The sequence below is a fragment of the Triticum aestivum genome, chromosome 5D (genome assembly GCF_018294505.1).
Source record: "Triticum aestivum cultivar Chinese Spring chromosome 5D, IWGSC CS RefSeq v2.1, whole genome shotgun sequence".
Classification (NCBI taxonomy): Eukaryota; Viridiplantae; Streptophyta; class Magnoliopsida; order Poales; family Poaceae; genus Triticum; species Triticum aestivum.
The window spans coordinates 30911397-30933683 of record NC_057808.1 but is presented as its reverse complement, the minus strand read 5'-3'; positions in this window follow the sequence as shown (position 1 = coordinate 30933683).

Genomic DNA, 22287 nt, shown 5'->3' with positions numbered 1-22287 from the left:
AGAGCGCCCGGGAGCGACTGAATCTCTTATTTCTCGATGTGCCTCCTGTTCCGCGGAGGAGACTACTGTGCATATCTTCACCTCGTGCGGGCGCGCGGTCTTCACCTGGGATCGTCTTGGGCTGGGCCCCTTCCACTCGATTGACGGGGTTCTCTCCTCGCTCCCGGGAGCCTTTGACCTTGGCTGCGCCATGGAAGGACGGGCTCCTTGTGCTGCTTTGGCAGATTTGGAAAGCCCGGAACAACGCCACGTTCAACGGCATCGACTGCCATGCTTGCGACATCCTCTTGAGGACGGCGGATGACCTGCTGCTGTGGAGCCGCCGCTACGACGCCCCTGATCGCGAGCTTCTCCTGGAGACGCGCGCTTTTTTCCTTTCGGTCCTGTAACTCGCCCTCCCCCCTCTTTTTGGTTTTTCTCTTCTTAGCTTGTAGTTTTTTATCTCTTCGATGAAAAACCCTGTATGACTGCCGAGTCTTTCGAGTAATATAACAACCGGTGGGGCCCCCTGTCCCCGTCATCCTCGAAAAAAAAGGGACATCTCATTACTGAGGTGGTCTCTCAGTTCAATTTGCATATTTGCCTTTTTGCGAACTCAGTATTGAATAATAGTACAGTAGCTAGTATGCAAACTTGTGTAAATGACTAATAATTATTTTCACATTTCATGATTATTATTAATTATAAGCTGGCTCTTCTTTTTGCTATTAGACCGTGTCAATGTTCATTTCCTCATCGTTGTTCTGTTAATAGGAAAAATCTTTGAAGAAGAAACGATTGTGGAAGGCGAAACCATTAGTTCAAGCAGGTTTGTGTTCCTGTGTGCTTTTGTGTAAATATCTCAAATTTGAATATAGCAATCATCTCCATTTTTCATTCCTAGGTGGCCATGTACAAGTTCATATGCGAACCCCACAAATTTTCTCCGAGACAAGAACAACCATGAGAAGAGGGATTCTCCATCTTCAGCAGCAGATTCCTCTGCCAAGAACGATTCTTCGTCTGTGGTAGCTGAAGCTTCACCAAAGAATAATTCAAGTGTTTTGGCCACAGAAAACAATCTAACACCTGGCATGAGTAGCCACGCCCGATCGTCCCCTCCTCCCCTAACCCTAACTGCGCCACCAGCCGCCCCTCCCCGCTTCTCCCCCGCTTCGCCGCCGCCGGAGGGGACACCGGCGAAGCCCGCGTGGTCCCCAGGGAAGATGGCGGCGGGGCGTACTCGCCGTTCTCGCGCAGATCTCGCGGCGGCCGGTGGCGCGCGGTGGTGTTCCGCCGGGGGCTGGTGCCTGCTGCCCGTGAGGCGGCGTCCCTCACGACGGCGGGGCTGCCCCTGAACGGCGCTTGGTGGTGGCCACGTGGCGGCGCGCGGGTGGGCCGGGTCTGGGCTTCCGGTCTGCGTCCTCGTCGTGGCAGCGCTTGCCGTTGCCCTCGGCCATGAGGCGTGGTCCGGGACGGGCCTAGCACCGGTGGTGCTGGCCAGGACGCACGCTGGCAGCACCCTACTTCATCTCGCGTCGTCTCATTGGCCAATGGTGGTGGTCATCTTCGTCGCCAAAGATGGCCGGCCAGAGGCTTGGTGATCGGATCTCGAGATCCATCATCTAGTCCCGGCTGCGAGTTGGGGAGACATGGTTGCCGGTGAAAACCGAGCCATTGGCAGGCGATGGCGGCGTTCTACGCCGTTACCTTGATGGAGGCATTGTCGTGTAACTACTGTCGACCCACTCGTGCTGCTCTGGGGAAAACCCTAGGATCTGGTGTTCCAGATCGGACGATGGCGGCACTGCGGCGTCGTTTCTCTCTTGGGAGCATCGTTTGTGGAGCAGCGCTGGAAGTTAGAGGCAGGAGGTGGAGCGGCTTCGTCTTGCACGGAGCTTCGGTGGAGATGTCAAGTCATGCTTGACAGACAGGTGCTACACTTTGTCATGCCTGATCGGCAGGTGCTACGCACGACAGATCTTCCAAAGACTTCAAGCTGTGTCGGCTGGTGGTACTTGGCAGCATGGTGCTGAGGTGTATCAGTGGCGACCGCGACGTGCACAGCTGTTTGCGCGCAGGGAGGAGGTGCCGTTGGGCGCCGTGGTGGCGTCGACGATAGCTAGACCGACCAAGGTTGATGCATCAGTACAGTTCTGAAGATGGAGCGGTGGCAGTTGGCGGCGGCGGCCTCTGAGAGCACGCCGGACCGGCGAGATCCATGCCCGGCAGGCATCCTAGATGGGTCCTCAGGTCTTAGATGTTAGGTTTGGCTGCGATGTCTGTTTGGTATTAGGCCCAGGCTATCTGCGCCCCTTCATCAACTGGATAGGTGTAGCGACAGTTTGTTGCTTAGACGGCGGCTTTAGTCTTACTGTGGTATTACTTTGTAAGGTCTTGTGAGAATAATTAATAAAGTGGCCGTATGCATCGCCCAGATGCAGAGGCCGGGGGTCATCCTCCTTTTCTAAAAAAAACACCTGATGGGACAACCATCCATTCAATCTGAATACATGCAACAACCCGAAGCATGCAAGTTGTCATGAAATAAAAATCCGTCCAGCAGATGTATGTTGGCGATGCTTTATTCATTTCATTGAACCAGTTTCAGCAGCATCTGTTGTGAACAATTTGTTGTCTTAAGTCTCGAGGTATATGCTACCTGAAGCATGCAAGTTATCTTTTAAAAATAATCTGCCCCGCATGTTAGGTGATGCTAGATTCATTTCACTGAATCTGTTTCAGCAGCATTTGTTGCGAACAATTATTTTATTCTTGATATTTTACTCTGAGTATCACTATGCACTTTGAATTTAGTTTTGTGATTTCCAAATGGTGGCGTAATGTTTTCTATTCTTCATCTCTCTTGGTTTTTCGGCGAACACTCATCATCTCTTGTTTATGTTAAATTTGAAAGCTTGCGTTTTCGTTTCCCTGATTTGCCTGTGCACTGTTATAGCAATTGTAGGCCAGTGTCCACTCGTTCCATTCACGTGCTAGCCATTTGTAGAATATCCTTCACAGAAACACGCTCAGAACTGTTTCTGCAATCAGTTATGGGTGCATAGACATTATTCTTATCTACATAACCATATACAGAACTGTAGTTAGCCTTATTTACATGCAACTGGATGCATAGGCAACATCTGAAAGGTGACTATTGATAGATCAATCATCACCACTGCAAAGATAGTATATTGTGCTTGCCTTTTGAACTATGCATCAATGGTCTTGCCTTTTGAAGCAATTCAGGCCACTTTTGCATGGTCCCCGTGACGTCTGGTCCATTTCGTGGACACATACGGAAATCCTTAAGAAAATCATTATGCGTCCCACAAAATGGTGAGTATAAGTTTTAATATCGCTTCGTGGTGATCCCGCTCCTCTGAGTTGAGCACCCAGTCCGCCAACAGTGATAAGTAGAGTTTGTGGGTCCTCTTATAGCGGCGGGCAGCGGGAAAACATAGCGGATGGCGGAAAAAAGTGGCCGCAAATTGCCACGGGCCAGCGCGGGAGGTGAAACTTCCCTCCCACCTGAGTGATTTAGATATATATAGAAGATTCCAACAAAATAAGCTCAAGAGCAGCAAAGAAAACTGGATGCATTTGCACGCCGCTCCTTTATCTACGGTATGATCGATCAAATGAGCAAGCTAGCTGGCGATCTCTTCGATCGTCTGATAATATGGAGCTTCGTCCATAACTTCTTTTTTTTTTGAAACATCTATAGTTTTATTCGTACTCATAACCATTACAAACACAATGTTTTACATTTAAAATCCAAGTATATACAAAGTAACTGTTAGGGATCGTTGCAGAATTTTAAATTTTCTACGCATCACCAAGATCCATCTATGGAGTTTACTAGCAACGAGAAGGAAGGAGTGCATCTACATACGCATGTAGATCGCGAGCGAAAGCGTTCAAGTGAACGGGGTTGATGGAGTCGTACTCGTCGTGATCCAAATCACCGATGACCGAGCGCCGAACGGACGGCACCTCCGCGTTCAACACACGTACGGAGCAGCGACGTCTCCTCCTTCTTGATCCAGCAAGGGGGAAGGAGAGGTTGATGGAGATCCAGCAGCACGACGGCGTGGTGGTGGAAGTAGCGGGGATCCCGGCAGGGCTTCGCCAAGCGCAAGCGGGAGGGAGAGGTGTCACGGGAGGGAGAGGGAGGCGCCAGGGGCTAGGGTACTGCTGCCCTCCCTCACCCCCACTATTTATAGGGTTCCTGGGGGGCACCGGCCCCCTGGAGATCCCATCTGAGGGGGGGGGGGCGGCGGCCAAGGGGGGTGGCTTGCCCCCCAAGCCAAGTGGGGCGCCCCCACCCCCAGGGTTTCCAACCCTAGGCGTAAGGGGAGGCCCAAGGGGGGCGCACCAGCCCACCAGTGGCTGGTTCCCCTCCCCACTCCAGCCCATGAGGCCCTCCGGGACAGGTGGACCCTTCCGGTGGTCCCGGTACAATACCGATAACCTCCGAAACTTTCCCGGTGGCCGAAACTGGACTTCCTATATATAATTCTTCACCTCCGGACCATTCCGGAACTCCTCGTGACGTCCGGGATCTCATCCGGGACTCCGAACAACTTTCGGGTTTCCGCATACTAATATCTGTACAACCCTAGCGTCACCGAACCTTAAGTGTGTAGACCCTACGGGTTTGGGAGACATGCAGACATGACCGAGACGACTCTCCGGTCAATAACCAACAGCGGGATCTGGATACCCATGTTGGATCCCACATGTTCCACGATGATCTCATCGATGAACCACGATGTCGAGGATTCAATCAATCCCGTATACAATTCCCTTTGTCAATCGGTACGTTACTTGCCCGAGATTCGATCGTCGGTATCCCAATACCTTGTTCAATCTCGTTACCGGCAAGTCACTTTACTCGTACCGTAATGCATGATCCCGTGACTAACTCCTTAGTCACATTGAGCTCATTATGATGATGCATTACCGAGTGGGCCCAGAGATACCTCTCCATCATACGGAGTGACAAATCCCAGTCTCGATCCGTGCCAACCCAACAGACACTTTCGGAGATACCCGTAGTGCACCTTTATAGTCACCCAGTTACGTTGTGACGTTTGGTACACCAAAGCACTCCTAAGGCATCCGGGAGTTGCACGATCTCATGGTCTAAGGAAATGATACTTGACATTGGAAAAGCTCTAACAAACGAACTACACGATCTTTTGTGCTATGCTTAGGATTGGGTCTTGTCCATCACATCATTCTCCTAATGATGTGATCCCGTTATCAATGACATCCAATGTCCATAGTCAGGAAACCATGACTATCTGTTGATCAACGAGCTAGTCAACTAGAGGCTTACTAGGGACATATTGTGGTCTATGTATTCACACATGTATTACGATTTCCGGATAACACAATTATAGCATGAACAATAGACAATTATCATGAACAAGGAAATATAATAATAATAACCATTTTATTATTGCCTCTAGGGCATATTTCCAACAGTAACTTATGTGGCTAAGAATTCAATAATATCTTTGCTTTGTGGTATCAATTTCCGCAAGATGAAATACTCACAAGACTTGAGTAAAGAGACTGCAATTAGATTGGGATAGCCATAATGCCCACTCATTCATCTACACAAACTTGATTACCAGTAAAGGTTGCTTAAAGTTCCTCAAGTTGCCCATCCAAAGAGACGGGAAGCCTTGTAAATTTGAGTATACTTTTTGGTAAAAAAATCTTTTTTGGTAAATTTGAGTATATAGCAAAAAAAACTACCACATTACGGGCTAGGTCTTAAAAAACTACCTTTTTAAATTTTTTAAAAAACTACCACAAAATTGGTTGGCTGTTCCAAAAAACCCAAGTGGCTGAACCGTTAAGTTTTAAGCAAGGTTACGACATGTCTGGCCCACCTATCAGGTTGACTGTTAGATTTGACCGTTAGGTTGACCGTTGACAGGTTATGACAAGTGGGCCCCACATATTTTTAAAAAGGCAATCAGGTCCCTACAAAAGAATTAAAAGCAATTGGGTCCCTATATTTTTTAAAAAGCAATTGGGTCCTTTCCAAAAAAAAATAAGAAACCAATCAGGTTGCGCCGGCGACGAGCTCGCCGGAGCCAACGAAGAGACCCACGCACGTAAGCCGGCCTTGCTCTGGTGTCGGAGCTCAAGGGTGTGCCGACTGCTGCACGTGGCGGAGCTGCTGCTCCTGTTGTTCCGCCGCCGTCGACTGGCCTTCCGTGGCAGCATCTCGAGCTCCTAGGCACGATGGCTGGAGCTCCTAGGCATGGCCGGCGGCTACTCCAGCTGCTGGATGTGGCGGCCCGAGCTCCAGGGCATGGTTGGTGCGCGGCTGCCCGAGTTCTTGGGCGCGGTGTACCAGCAGCACGTAACGACGAAGAGCGGCGGCGAGCAGCACACAACAGTTGCACGAGGGGGCGGCGGCGAGCAGCAGCACATACCGGTGGCGAGCAGCAATGGCAGCGGCGGGCAACACGTACCGACGGCGGACAGCGGCGGCGGCGAGCCGCAGTGGCGGTGAACAGCAGCAGAAGCACACAACTGTGGTGGAGCACGCCGCGACAGCCGGGGTGGGTGTGGGGCTGCTCGCCAGCGCGGTGCTCAGACGGCGGGGGCGGGGGTGCGGCTGCTCGACGGGGTCTTGAAGAGAAAAGGGAAGAGTAGAAGAAGATGGCATGTGGGCCCCACCCGGTCATAACGGTCAACTAACTGTCTACATAACGGTGTTGACTTTTTTTGCCACGCGGAGCTGACGAGCAGGCCCTTCATGTCATAATCATTCAGTCACTAAGGTTTTCAAACAGCCAACCAATTTTGTGATAGATTTTTGAAAAATTAAAAACAGTGATAGTTTTTCGTAGATCTAGCTCATAATATGGTAGTTATTTTTGCTATATACTACACACAGAACCAAACCATAAAAAACAGTCTGACACGGTAATGTAAACTCTGTCATTCCAGGTACGTATGAACGGATCCAAGCTAGCCACAGCTAAGACGATCAACTGATCGATGCACTACATTCTTGGTGTGATTCAGGTAATTAAGTTGTGGTTATGGATCGGCCATCCCGTTGCATGTGTCGTGGGCATGCGCAAATTATAGAGAACAAATATGAACACAAACAGATATATAGGTTGTACTTTACAGTGCTTCACAGTTCACACAGATAGATGGCAATTTTTGACAGATAGACGGTAAAAAAAAGACGTGGCTAGCGGGCGCCCGAGCGCCCGTTGGTGGGATCAAGCGCTTGTCCATATATGGAAGGAGCAGCCAAACGTGCATTATATCTTGTCCATAGGTGCATTTATTTGGGGATTTAAAAAGTTTAAAATACTGTAACTTTTGATGTAAGCGTCAAAATCCAGTTTCGCTTTCACGGTTAGGTTTCTCGTGACGAGTTCTTCAAAACTAGATCTCATATCAATAGGTTTCGTTAAACTTTTTTTTCGAGGCAACTTTAGGTACAATGAAGGCAACTTTAGTGTTATAGGAAAGCAACTTCATTTTCTTGCCTTGTAGATGTGCCTATAAGGTTGGTTTGTGTAAAAAAAAAGAGAAAATCACACAAAACATGAGGCACCTTTAGTGCTACATATAAGCAACTTCATTGCGCACTATGTGTATCAATGAAATTTTGCTATCATTATCCCAACTTGCTTATCGTGTTTGCTCAGTTGCCTACTGTGGATGGTCAGTTGCCTACCACTGATGCCCAGTTGCCAACAATACTATGAAAATTGGCCTACCATTGATGCACGGTTGCCTGCTATTGGTAATTAGTTGCCTATCATTGCTGCTTAGTTTTTTAACTTTGCAAATTAATTGCATAGAATATTTATGGAGTTGTTATCACAAGGCAATTAATGTGTACACTCGGTCTAACTTGGTATCTAGACAAAAGCAATGATATAGGGAAAAGTCTAAGTTCTCCATTGATGAGGTTAGTGGAGGCAAAATAAGGACAATGACTTTCAGATTGTTATGCACTCGAGTACCACACAAAAATCGTTAGCAACTTTTGAGGTGTTTTTGTGCAACTCTAGTGCATTCCACAAGTAACTCATGTGTTTTTTCCATTATTATATCTGAAGATCTCAATAATTTTCGCGGGCAACTCGTGCAAAAATTATGAACAACTTGCATATGTTTGTGGGCAACTGTCTGATCCATCCCTTATATATAATAAATTCTCATCACCCTAGATGCAAGTTCTCATATGCCCCCACTTATGCAACTACTCAACACCCATGACCTGGATAGCCAACATTCACACGCTCAGTAGTATTGCGGGGAGACTCCCCTAGAAAAGGAATGCACAAGGCAACCATCCATCCCAATATAGTTTTAAAATTTGGAATCATGATAGATAACTTAGATCCCACAAAAACTTTTAAAGATTGTAGGCAAATGTGACGCCCGGGTAATTAGGCTACAGTAATCCCACGTTAATGATGCCACGTCACCACGGTTACTGTTGTTAATCTCGTGTTAGTTCAAAATCGATTCGAAATTCAAACTTAAAATAAAGTCAAACGGTAAAGATTTTAAAATATTGAAACTAAAATGTTGGGGTGTTGCCAAATAATGCATAGGTAATTATTGTGGAGAAACCACCCTTTTATAAAATGTTTAAAGGCTCTAAAGTAAATAAAACAGCAGCTATGACAATTAATTAAATGCCTTTTAAAAATAATAATAATGCAAACTATTTTAATTAGTTGTCAAACTTTTTGGGGCAGTAGAATAAATTATAACATTAATTTAGGAGTTGTATTTATATTTTATAAAACAGGAATTAAAAGAATAAAATAGAAAAGAAAATAGATAAGGAAAAAGAAAAACAACTCCCCCCCCGACTGGGCCTTGGCCCAGTTGGCCGTGTGGCCGAGCGGCCTGCCGGCCCACCCCCCGCGCCCCTGGCCTACTAGGCCCCCACCGGTAAACCCTAGCCGTAACCCCCACTTCCCCCACTCGTCTCCCCTCTCACTCCCTCGTCTTCCCCCTCTCGATCCCGATCTGGATCGGGATGGGGACGAACCACCGACGCCCGCCGCTAGACCCTGTCGCCCACGACGACCATCGCCACCCACCGCAGGTCGGCTGAAGCTCCTCCGCCGGACCGCCGCATCGCCGCCCCGCATCTGGCTCCATGCATCGTCCCCGCGGACCCCGATCCCGTCGCCCCCGTCGCTCGCCCGGAGCCACGTCGTCGACCATCGACAACTCGCCGGACCGCACCCTCGTCTCCGTCGCTCGTCCCCATCCTCCTCGCCGAACGGCTCGTCCTCGCCTCCTCCCAGGCTTGCTTCATCGCGCCTCGCCGCCCGATCCCCTGCAACGCACGTGAGGTTCCCCTCCCTTCTCCTCTTCTCGTCCGTCGCCGCGCACACCGTCCCGTCGTCGCGCGCCCCGCTAGCTCACTCGCGCGCTGCGCCTGCTGCTTCCCCGTGGTTCGGGCCCGCCTCCGACGTGGCCACCCCACATCCTGCCTCTGCCCGTCACGACTTCGCGCACGTGTTCGCCATCGCCCGACCGCGCTCACCGTCGTCTCCACGCTCCGGCTACACCCCGCGCACGACCGCGACACGCCTTCTCGCCTTGCTGATCGCTGCGGCCCCGCTTACCTCTTCTGTACCTGAACGCCGAACCACGTGCGCTCGTTGTGGCCGCGTTCGGCCGCCGCAACTCCACGCGCCCCCTGGCCACCTCTGCCCAGCACCGCCACCGACCCCTGCGCCGTCGCCGCCCGCCGGCGAGCGCGTACCCCGGCTCGCCGTGCCTTCCCCCCCTTGGCCGTGCCTGAGGCAGCGGACGGGCGCCTGTTGCGCCCGTTGCGGCTGCAACCGCACGCCCGTCGCCCGTTAGCCTGCCCGCTAAGGCCAAGTGGCCCAATGACATATGGGCCCCGCCCCCAGAACGAAAAAAATAAAATAATAATTATAATAATAAAAATTAAATAATAAAAATAAATTTAATTAATTAATTAACTAAATTAATTAATCCTGTTTAAATTAATCTAATTAATTAGTTAATTTAATTAAACAGTAATTAATTAGCTAAACCCGAATTAAACTAAGCAGTGTATGACATGCGGGACCCGCACGTCAGTTTGACCCAGTCAACGCCTTGTTGACTGCTGACATCATGATGACGTCAGCATGCACTGTTCTGGATAATGCTGTTTTAAATTAATTAAATAAATGCTAAAATTAATTTAAATCTTTTAAAATTCATATAAAATAAACCGTAGCTCGGATGAAAATACTTTGTACATGAAAGTTGCTCAGAACGACGAGACGAATCCAGATACGCAGCCCGTTCGTCCGCCACGCGTCCCTAGCATAGTGAACCTGTAACATTTCACCTCCGGTTCATCTGTCCGAAAACGCGAAACACCGGGAATACCTTCCCGGATGTTTCCCCCCTTCGTCGGTATCACCTCCTACCGTGTTAGGGCACCCCTAGCACCGCATATTGTCATGTTACGCTTTGTGTTGCTTTGATTGCTCTGTTATTTATTGTGTTCCCCCTCCGTTACTTCTTTCCGGTAGACCCCGAGACTACCGGCGACCCCCAGTTCGACTACGGAGTTGACGACCCCTACTTGCCAGAGCAACCAGGCAAGCCCCCCCCCCTTGATCACCAGATATCGCCTATTCTTCTCTATACTGCTTGCATTAGAGTAGTGTAGCATGTTACTGCTTTCCGTTAATCCTATCCTGATGCATAGCCTGTCATTGTTGCTACAGTTGTTACCCTTACCTGCTATCCTACTGCTTAGTATAGGATGCTAGTGTTCCATCAGTGGCCCTACACTCTTGTCCGTCTGCCATGCTATACTACTGGGCCGTGATCACTTCGGGAGGTGATCACGGGTATATACTATATACTTTATATACATGACACATGTGGTGACTAAAGTCGGGTCGGCTCGTTGAGTACCCGCAAGTGATTCTGATGAGGGGGCTGAAAGGACAGGTGGCTCCATCCCGGTAGAGGTGGGCCTGGGTTCCTGACGGCCCCCGACTGTTACCTTATGGCGGAGTGACAGGGCAGGTTGAGACCACCTAGGAGAGAGGTGGGCCTGGCCCTGGTCGGCGTTCGCGGATACTTAACACGCTTAACGAGTTCTTGGTATTTGATCTGAGTCTGGCCATTTGGTCTATACGCACTAACCAGCTACGCGGGAACAGTTATGGGCACTCGACGTCGTGGTATCAGCCGAAGTTCTTCTTGACGTCAGCGACGGAGCGGCGCGCGCCGGATTGGACTGGAACGCCTGCTAGGCTAGGTCTGCTTTCGGCCGCCCTCGCAACGTGTAGGTGTGCAATGGGCGATGGGCCCAGACCCCTGCGCGCATAGGATTTAGACCGCCGTGTGGACCTCTCTGTTGAGCCTAGGTGGGGCTGCGACGTGTTGATCTTGCGAGGCCGGGCATGACCCAGGAAAGTGTGTCCGGCCAAATGGGATCGAGCGTGTTGGGTTATGTGGTGCACCCCTGCAGGGAAGTTTATCTATTCGAATAGCCGTGTCCTCGGAAATAGGATGACCCGGAGTTGTACCTTGACCTTATGACAACTAGAACCGGATACTGAATAAAATACACCCTTCCAAGTGCCAGATATAACCCGGTGATCGCTCTCTAACAGGGCGACGAGGAGGGGATCGCCGGGTAGGATTATCCTATACGATGCTACTTGGAGGACTTCAATCTACTCTCTTCTACATGCTGCAAGATGGAGGTGGCCAGAAGCGTAGTCTTCGACAGGATTAGCTATCCCCCTCTTATTCTGGCATTCTGCAGTTCAGTCCACCGATATGGTCCTTTACACATATACCCATGCATATGTAGTGTAGCTCCTTGCTTGCGAGTACTTTGGATGAGTACTCACGGTTGCTTTTCTCCCTCTTTTCCCCTTTCTATACCTGGTTGTCGCAACCAGATGCTGGAGTCCAGGAGCTAGAGATCCCGAGGATGATTCTACATGGAGTTCGGCTTCGAGGAGTAGTTAGGAGGTCCCAGGCAGGAGGCCTTGCCTTTTCGATCGTTGCTACTTTTCTGCTAGCCTTCTTAAGGCAATCTTGTTTAACTTATGTCTGTACTCAGATATTGTTGCTTCCGCTGACTCGTCTGTGATCGAGCACTTGTATTCGAGCCCTCGAGGCCCCTGGCTTGTATTATGATGCTTGTATGACTTATTTATGTTTTAGAGTTGTGTTGTGATATCTTCCCGTGAGTCCCTGATCTTGATCGTACACATTTGCATGCATGATTAGTGTACGGTCAAATCGGGGGCGTCACAAGTTGGTATCAGAGCCAACTGCCTGTAGGAATCCCCCTTTCCAACTCCTTGGCCGAAGTCGAGTCTAGGCATTGCAAAACTTTTACTAACATGGCTGTGTGTCTTACGGGCCCACATCGCCATTGGGTGGTATTAGGATCTTTTACTCCTTGCCTATACTCTGGGACTCTGATCTCTCTTCTATTCGGGTTAAGTGAATTTTGCTAAATCTAACATTAGGATCTCGTTATCACTTTCACCCGGAGAGCCCCTTATTACTGATGATCGTCTGCTGCACGTGAAGACCCTAAAGATACTCTCCGCTGATAACCCGAGAACTTGTGTTCATCGCTTTTGCAATTCCCTTTCATCGATAAACTCCTATGGATAACCGCGTATACTCGCCATTCATACAATGTTTCCCAGTTGATCTTGTTATTACAAGATACCCCGAAATTATCTCTGTTATTCCGAGAATCCTTGAACTTACTGCCTTGCTGTTCTTTGTCACCTGAATACCCCTACGGATAATTCTCGCACTTACCGAGTATCCGCTCATCCCCAGTTGAATTCAAGTATATCACAAAAGTGTTCAGAATACCATTCGATCTTTCGAAAATCCTCAGGAGCCTATTGCTCTTGAAATTCTTGCTTACTAGCATTATGATTAATCCCATAAGTCTCGAAATCTTATTGGCAGCCTTTGTCATTATCTTTTTGAGTCCATTGATTCAATATGTTGCGAATGCTCGCAATCCTCAATCAGATCCTAGAATTCATCCTTCCGGCTCAGACATCATTTTTAACATGAGCTGGATCTCGACCAATCAAATCGTCATCGATTGTACCCCTAAGCCTACTCAACTTATCCATCCTTGATCAGAGCGTTGCTTCTGACCCCCTGATTTGGAAATCATAATTCTTTTGCATTTGAACTTTGAGTTAGTCCGTTGTTTCTATAATCAGATCTCCTTGCATTCTTCCTCCTCTGGTTGAGTACCGATGCTCACATCAGATCCCTTGTGGACCATCGGTTCCTTTGTTGGATTTTATCCGACAGTGTCCTTCCTATTGAATAACCTTGTGAGCCTTTCCATGGGTATATAATGCCTTTGGTAAATTGTATCATCTGCTTTTGAACAATGCTCTTCTTTCGAGCTTGTAATATTTACTCCGAAGTTTGTGGTATATGTTCCTAAAATGCCCCGATGGGTTGAACCTATGCCTTTCATAATATGTGTGAACTCGAAAGTTTTCATGAGTCATACTCTTCTGGTATTTTGCCAGATAAAAATTTTCAACACTGCAACTTCATCAAACGCGAGAAGTGAATGAAAGGTTATGCATTGAAGAAGTGGGAGTCGACCTTGAACTTTGTGTTCATGCCCATGAAAATGATTTAGACCGTCTTGGAAGCTTCTTGCAAAATGATTATCCAGCCGTATGATTCTTTCGGTATTCTTGAAATTGATTCCTTACAGTTACGGTTTCGCCCATGCTGTCCTGATCTGGTATATCTGAGGGAAATCCATTTCCAGTGCCTCGTCTATTTTTGGCAATGTTGAAGTATCTACTGTCATAGGTCAATGACCCGGTTCTACCTCTATCATGTCCTACCTTCGAGTATTACCCCCCTGGTATCTCGGAAATGTCTTGCCATTGCACCACATCTTACTAACTTTGTTGAAGTAATGTTTTTCCTTGTCGCAATCACTCTACGGGTTCTGGGTTGTTATCAACCGAGGACACCAAATAGTGAAATTATTCCGCACTACAAGTCAAATACCCCTAGTAGTTTTACTAGGAAACTCTGAACTCAATCCGGTCATTCCTAGACTATCGGCTGCATCCTGGTCTTGCTACCTTGGACTGTGCTACCTCGTCCTTCTCTGGTGCACGAATTCTTTAGTGTGTGAGCACGACTTACGTCAAGCTTTCAACATCATGTTGCTTGACTTGAAAGGCAACTTTGGTCCCGAGCTTGCATCTTATATATTGATCCTATAAGTTGCCACTTCGTCATTCCCTTGCTGGTTGCCGTTGTTGTTTGATTGCATCCTCTTGAAACCTCCCGGCAAATGTGTCGGATCACCTTCAACACTTTGACTTCTTCCGAGATGTCAACTGTGTTCATGATGAGAAATACCCTCCTTGCCCTCGATGATTTTTATTATCATCGTCAACACCCTTGACTTCCTTTTCATCGCGAACTTGTCCACATTATGAATACAACTTGCTCTCCAGCTAGTGTTGTGTTCTTCCTTGAAGTATTACCGTCTTTTCTGTCGAGAATGCTGTGGGGATTGCTCCACCTCTTAGAAATTCTCGGTATGATGATACTTCTCACCATCAACATTCTTCCTTGGTCCCGGTGTTGCTTTTAACCAGGATACCAATATGCTAACGATGTTGTTTGAGTTCTGTACTTCTATCAACCCTATTGCTTTGAAGTTAACGATCTACAGTTCATTCTTAGACTGTTGGTTATTTATTCGTCACTCTAACGTTGATCTTGCTACCTAAGCCCATATCTCGCGTGCACCGTCAACCAATGTTTAATCATGTATGTTTCCTCGAGCATACCTCATTATATCATTTGAACTGACAAAAGCTATCTCCTTGTTCACATAATTGTGGAAATCCATCTTCTGGAAATCTCGATGAATTGTCACTGAGTCCATCAGCCACCTCCTAACCCTCCCCTTGAATTAATGATGAACTTTTGTTTCAGAACTAGCTTCCATGGTTCATTTCCTGAGAAATCTTACGATGTCTTATCGTCAATTTGTGTCGCACCTTTTTCTTCTCAGGCATCCTAAGTCTGAGGTATCGTGACACCAATCAGATCTGAATCTCAGTCAGATATGATGGTTGGAACATATTTCCAAGAGTTATAACATTGGTCTCTACATAACCCGGTAAGGTGGTGTCTTTGCTTAGCACCCCTAGCCAGAGGACCTTTTGTTATAATTTCCTTTTTAGCAAGGTTAACTATTCTTCCATGAGGAAATTGTAAGACTTACTCTATAAGTTGTTCCTGATGGATCCTTTGTGTATCCATGGCCTGATCTTACCTATTCACCATGTCAATGCTATCTCGAAGCATGTCTATGGTACTCTGATTTTCAACAGGAACATTTGAAGCCCAAAGCTAATTGTTTCCTGCTCAATTATCCAAACACCGTTGTATGGGTAATGTCATGAAATTTCTCTCCCGTACCTAAAGAGTTTTCTACATTATATCATGCTCTACTTGTCCTTGGGAAGGATATACCATTGAAATATGTGTTTAAACACATTTTCCTTTCCATTCTTCTGTTTAATCTGATAATCATATTTTCCTTTCCATTGTTTGGTTTAACCTTTCTGGTGATCTATATGATCTAAGCAGTAATATTCTCCTGCTTATGTAAACACCTCGGTGTACAACTCTGTCAGTAAGACCCTGTTACTATTGTTGGTGACATTTCGGTAACCACCGATGGACGAGAACTTTGCCTAATGGTCCGCCTCGTTTCAACGAGCAGGAAAATGGTTCTCTTCGTCCCTCACCCTTGGTACCGACGATGTTACTGACAGGCTACCCTCTGACATGCCGTGTTATCATGATCGTGCAAGATGTCACCGCCCTTCCTACTTTTAACCCACATGGTGGGCCCATAACCCACAGTTCCACAGGATCGAAACCTGACTCTCTTGTGCACCCCCTGTTCCCAAATTTATTCATCGCGCGTGGCCTCGTATGTAATTCACGGACCACCGTCCTACTGACCTATACTGGCATCAGACATAATACTTATTCTGATTGCTTTGAACCCCTTTCGCACTTTGTTTCAGGCTTCGAACGATTGCCTACCCGTTTGAAACTTCTCATGGTACTTTCTTACTTGCTCTCGGTTTTTCTTAAGATTTAGTTCGAGAGTTACTTTCCGCCACCTTCCCCGATGATATTGACCAGATAGTAAACCTTGCAGAGGTCCGTTCTTCCAGAATACCCCCGTACTCTGTCGTAAGTACGATGGAGTTCCCAAAGAAAGGACGACAACTTTATCATGATGACCTGAAACAGCAGAATGAAGACATCAATGTAATGGATCAACCTCTTCGAGAAGAACAACCAAGACCAAGAACACTCTCTAGAATTTCGTAACCAGATCCCTTCCCCCTTATAACCACTCCTAAATCTCGGGATGAGATTTCTTGAAGTGGAGGAGAATTGTGACGCCCGGGTAATTAGGCTACAGTAATCCCACGTTAATGATGCCACGTCACCACGGTTACTGTTGTTAATCTCGTGTTAGTTCAAAATCGATTCGAAATTCAAACTTAAAATAAAGTCAAACGGTAAAGATTTTCAAATATTGAAACTAAAATGTTGGGCTGTTGCCAAATAATGCATAGGTAATTATTGTGGAGAAACCACCCTTTTATAAAATGTTTAAAGGCTCTAAAGTAATTAAAACAGCAGCTATGACAATTAATTAAATGCCTTTTAAAAATAATAATAATGCAAACTATTTTAATTAGTTGTCAAACTTTTTGGGGCAGTAGAATAAATTATAACATTAATTTAGGAGTTGTATTTATATTTTATAAAACAGGAATTAAAAGAATAAAATAGAAAAGAAAATAGATAAGGAAAAAGAAAAACAACTGCCCCCCCCCCCCTGACTGGGCCTTGGCCCAGTTGGCCGTGTGGCCGAGCGGCCTGCCGGCCCACCCCCCGCGCCCCTGGCCTACTAGGCCCCCACCGGTAAACCCTAGCCGTAACCCCCACTTCCCCCACTTGTCTCCCCTCTCACTCCCTCGTCTCCCCCCTCTCGATCCCGATCTAGATCGGGATGGGGACGAACCATCGACGCCCGCCGCTAGACCCTGTCGCCCACGACGACCATCGCCACCCACCGCAGGTCGGCTGAAGCTCCTCCGCCGGGCCGCCGCATCGCCGCCCCGCATCTGGCTCCATGCATCGTCGCCGCGGACCCCGATCCTGTCGCCCCCGTCGCTCGCCCGGAGCCACGTCGTCGACCATCGACCACTCGCCGGACCGCACCCTCGTCTCCGTCGCTCGTCCCCATCCTCCTCCTCGCCGAACGGCTCGTCCTCGCCTCCTCCCCGGCTTGCTTCATCGCGCCTTGCCGCCCGATCCCCTGCAACGCACGTGAGGTTCCCCTCCCTTCTCCTCTTCTCATCCGTCGCCGCGCACACCGTCCCGTCGTCGCGCGCCCTGCTAGCTCACTCGCGCGCTGCGCCTGCTGCTTCCCCGTGGTTCGGGCCCGCCTCCAACGTGGCCACCCCACATCCTGCCTCTGCCCGCAGCGCCCGTCGCCCGTTAGCCTGCCCGCTAAGGCCAAGTGGCCCAATGACATATGGGCCCCGCCCCCAGAACAAAAAAAATAAAATAATAATAATAATAATAATAAATTTAATTAATTAAATTAATTAATCCTGTTTAAATTAATCTAATTAATTAGTTAATTTAATTAAACAGTAATTAATTAGCTAAACCCGAATTAAACTAAGCAGTGTATGACATGCGGGACCCGCACGTCAGTTTGACCCAGTCAACGCCCTGTTGACTGCTGACGTCATGATGACGTCAGCATGCACTGTTCTGGATAATGCTGTTTTAAATTAATTAAATAAATGCTAAAATTAATTTAAATCTTTTAAAATTCATATAAAATAAACCGTAGCTCGGATGAAAATACTTTGTACATGAAAGTTGCTCAGAACGACGAGACGAATCCAGATACGCAGCCCGTTCGTCCGCCACGCGTCCCTAGCATAGTGAACCTGTAACATTTCACCTCCGGTTCATCTGTCCGAAAACGCGAAACACCGGGAATACCTTCCTGGATGTTTCCCCCCTTCGTCGGTATCACCTACTACCGCGTTAGGGCACCCCTAGCACCGCGTATTAACATGTTACGCTTTGTGTTGCTTTGATTGCTTTATTATTTATTGTGTTCCCCATCCGTTACTTCTTTCCGGTAGACCCCGAGACTACCGGCGACCCCCAGTTCGACTACGGAGTTGACGACCCCTACTTGCCAGAGCAACCAGGCAAGCCCCCCCCCCTTGATCAACAGATATCGCCTATTCTTCTCTATACCGCTTGCATTAGAGTAGTGTAGCATGTTACTGCTTTCCGTCAATCCTATCCTGATGCATAGCCTGTCATTGTTGCTACAGTTGTTACCCTTACCTGCTATCCTACTGCTTAGTATAGGATGCTAGTGTTCCATCAGTGGCCCTACACTCTTGTCCGTCTGCCATGCTATACTACTGGGCCGTGATCACTTCGGGAGGTGATCATGGGTATATACTATATACTTTATATACATGACACATGTGGTGACTAAAGTCGGGTCGGCTCGTTGAGTACCCGCAAGTGATTCTGATGAGGGGGCTGAAAGGACAGGTGGCTCCATCCCGGTAGAGGTGGGCCTGGGTTCCTGACGGCCCCCGACTGTTACCTTATGGCGGAGTGACAGGGCAGGTTGAGACCACCTAGGAGAGAGGTGGGCCTGGCCCTGGTCGGCGTTCGCGGATACTTAACACGCTTAACGAGTTCTTGGTATTTGATCTGAGTCTGGCCATTTGGTCTATACGCACTAACCAGCTACGCGGGAACAGTTATGGGCACTCGACGTCGTGGTATCAGCCGAAGTTCTTCTTGACGTCAGCGACGGAGCGGCGCGCGCCGGATTGGACTGGAACGCCTGCTAGGCTAGGTCTGCTTCCGGCCGCCCTCGCAACGTGCAGGTGTGCAATGGGCGATGGGCCCAGACCCCTGCGCGCATAGGATTTAGACCGCCGTGTGGACCTCTCTGTTGAGCCTAGGTGGGGCTGCGACGTGTTGATCTTGCGAGGCCGGGCATGACCCAGGAAAGTGTGTCCGGCCAAATGGGATCGAGCGTGTTGGGTTATGTGGTGCACCCCTGCAGGGAAGTTTATCTATTCGAATAGCCGTGTCCCTCGGAAAAAGGACGACCCGGAGTTGTACCTTGACCTTATGACAACTAGAACCGGATACTGAATAAAATACACCCTTCCAAGTGCCAGATATAACCCGGTGATCGCTCTCTAACAGGGCGACGAGGAGGGATCGCCGGGTAGGATTATGCTATACGATGCTACTTGGAGGACTTCAATCTACTCTCTTCTACATGCTGCAAGATGGAGGTGGCCAGAAGCGTAGTCTTTGACAGGATTAGCTATCCCCCTCTTATTCTGGCATTCTGCAGTTCAGTCCACCGATATGGTCCTTTACACATATACCCATGCATATGTAGTGTAGCTCCTTGCTTGCGAGTACTTTGGATGAGTACTCACGGTTGCTTTTCTCCCTCTTTTCCCCTTTCTATACCTGGTTGTCGCAACCAGATGCTGGAGTCCAGGAGCTAGAGATCCCGAGGATGATTCTACATGGAGTTCGGCTTCGAGGAGTAGTTAGGAGGTCCCAGGCAGGAGGCCTTGCCTTTTCGATCGTTGCTACTTTTCTGCTAGCCTTCTTAAGGCAATCTTGTTTAACTTATGTCTTTACTCAGATATTGTTGCTTCCGCTGACTCGTCTGTGATCGAGCACTTGTATTCGAGCCCTCGAGGCCCCTGGCTTGTATTATGATGCTTGTATGACTTATTTATGTTTTAGAGTTGTGTTGTGATATCTTCCCGTGAGTCCCTGATCTTGATCGTACACATTTGCGTGCATGATTAGTGTACGGTCAAATCGGGGGCGTCACAGCAAATTAGGTCCCTTGATGGACAACTTAGGTCTCATCTTCCCTCACTATGCAACCGGTCCTCACATTTTGAGCAACTCCTTCTCATTGTGCGAGCAACTCATTCCCATCTTATGAGCAACTCCTGTATGCGTCAACCTCTCGACCCCGCTCCTCTCCAACCCTGCTCATCACATGCGTGATAGTTAAAAAACCTGAAAGAACTCTAGCATTACTACTTTAGGCACAAAAGTAGTGAAACGTCACATCATAGAAAGAGTAAAAAATGGCATCACAAAAAAACATAGGGTTATCTAACTTATACTATTTTTGCAGGGAACTTCGTGCGAAAAATATGATCAACTTACATAGATTTGTGGGCAAACTTTCAGATATGCCCCCTATGCAACTCTTGATCCCCCCTAGCAACTCGATGTCACACTATGTGCAACTCCTACTCATCTTTTGTGTATGCAACTATACATATCTGCATATAAAAATTGTTCTTGCAAACTCTCAGCAACTTCCCCCTAGCAGAAATCCACACAATTTTTCTAGCAAAGATCCAAAGCAACTATTCCTATATACAATTATCCTAGCAAATCCTAGCAATTGTATTACCAAAAAACAATGCTTGTTTCTAGCAAACCAAGCACATGTATTAGCAAACCAGAATGCAAAACTGAGCAATTCTCCTACAAAACCAAGCAACTGCATTACTAAAAAACATATATGGGAAAATTGTCCTAGCAAAACCAAGCAAATTGTCCCTAGCATTACTACTTGAATTGTCTACTTCAGGCAGAAAAAACCTATGACCAACTTGAATAGGCTTTGTGGACAACTATCTGACCCCCACCCCCCTCCCAATGCAACTTATATATTCTAGCAAAAATCCAAAACAACTCAATTACAAAGAAAACACAAAAATGAAAATCTGTTCTAGCAAAAAAAAGCAACTGTTCTAGGAAAACCAAGCAACTGCATTAAAAATGCAAAAACCTGTTCAAAACAAATCCGAGCAACTGCCTAACAATGATGCCCTCGCTAATTAGTTGGCTAATATACTAGGAGAAGTTGTCTATCGGCGTAGCTCATATTGCCTATACTCTGAAACATAGTATTAGCATACTTGATAGTGTGGTAGACAACTTATATGTCAATTTAGTGAACATGATAGTCATGGGAGGCAACTTATAAGGACTTCTCGTTGGTTGATAGGCAATCATAGTAGGCAAACAAAGAATAAGTTGCTTTTCTACAGCACTAAAGTTGCCTCATCAGCACTCAAAGTTGCTCTAAAAATAAAGTTTGCCTAAACATACCCATGTGAGATCTAGTTTTGAAGAACTCGTCGCGAGAAACCCAACCGTGAAAACAAATCTAAATTTTGATACTCGAACCAAAAGTTATGGCTTTTTAAATTTTGTAAAACCCAAATAAATGCACATATTTTTTCATTCTTGACTGATTTATGTAAAGTAGGGAGCATTCGAAGGGATGGAGACAAGATACTTTCCTTTTTTATAGTGTAATGATGACAAGGGATGCTAATTACCTTTGATGGTAGGCCTGCTCGGACGCACCGCGTGCCATGTAAGTTTTTTTGCCGTATATAGCGTGCGCTCGCGAGGTCCATTGGGCGCAGCTGCACGATTCAGTATTTGGGTAAAAAAAAGCCTTGATGTTCAGATAACTAATTAATCAGCCAGACAGAGCTCAGGCAGCGGCTCGGTGCCAAACACCTTGAGGTAGGCCTTCCTGTATTCCTTGGTGTATTCCTCGTAGTCGGCGGGGAGCTCGGCGTAGCCCTTCTCCTCCACGTCCTCCTTGATCTGCTGCTGGTACTCGAAGAGTTCATCCCTCAACTTGTTGAAGAAGCCAGCGGACTTGAACATTGTGAAGCGGGGAGGCTTTTCCCAGGACAGGATGTCGTTCACCATCTCTGCAGGCATCTTCTTCTCCTCCTCCTCCGAACCCGCCTTGGGAAACCGCTTCTCTTTGCCACGGCGCGACGATCCCTTCTCGCCACCACGACGCGGCGGTGCTGCCTTGGGAAATCCCTTCTCTCCACCACGACGCGACGCCATGGGCACCTCCACCTCCACCTCCACCTCCTGCGAGCCGGCACTGGAAGAAGACCCCTTCTTGTTCTTCGCCGGTGGAAGGGGAGTAGTAGACTCCTCCTTTTGCCGCGCCGGTACGGTCATCGCCACTGCCGCCTCCTCCTCCTCCGGCACACCCGCCAACGGATCTTTCTCGCCGGCAGTTGC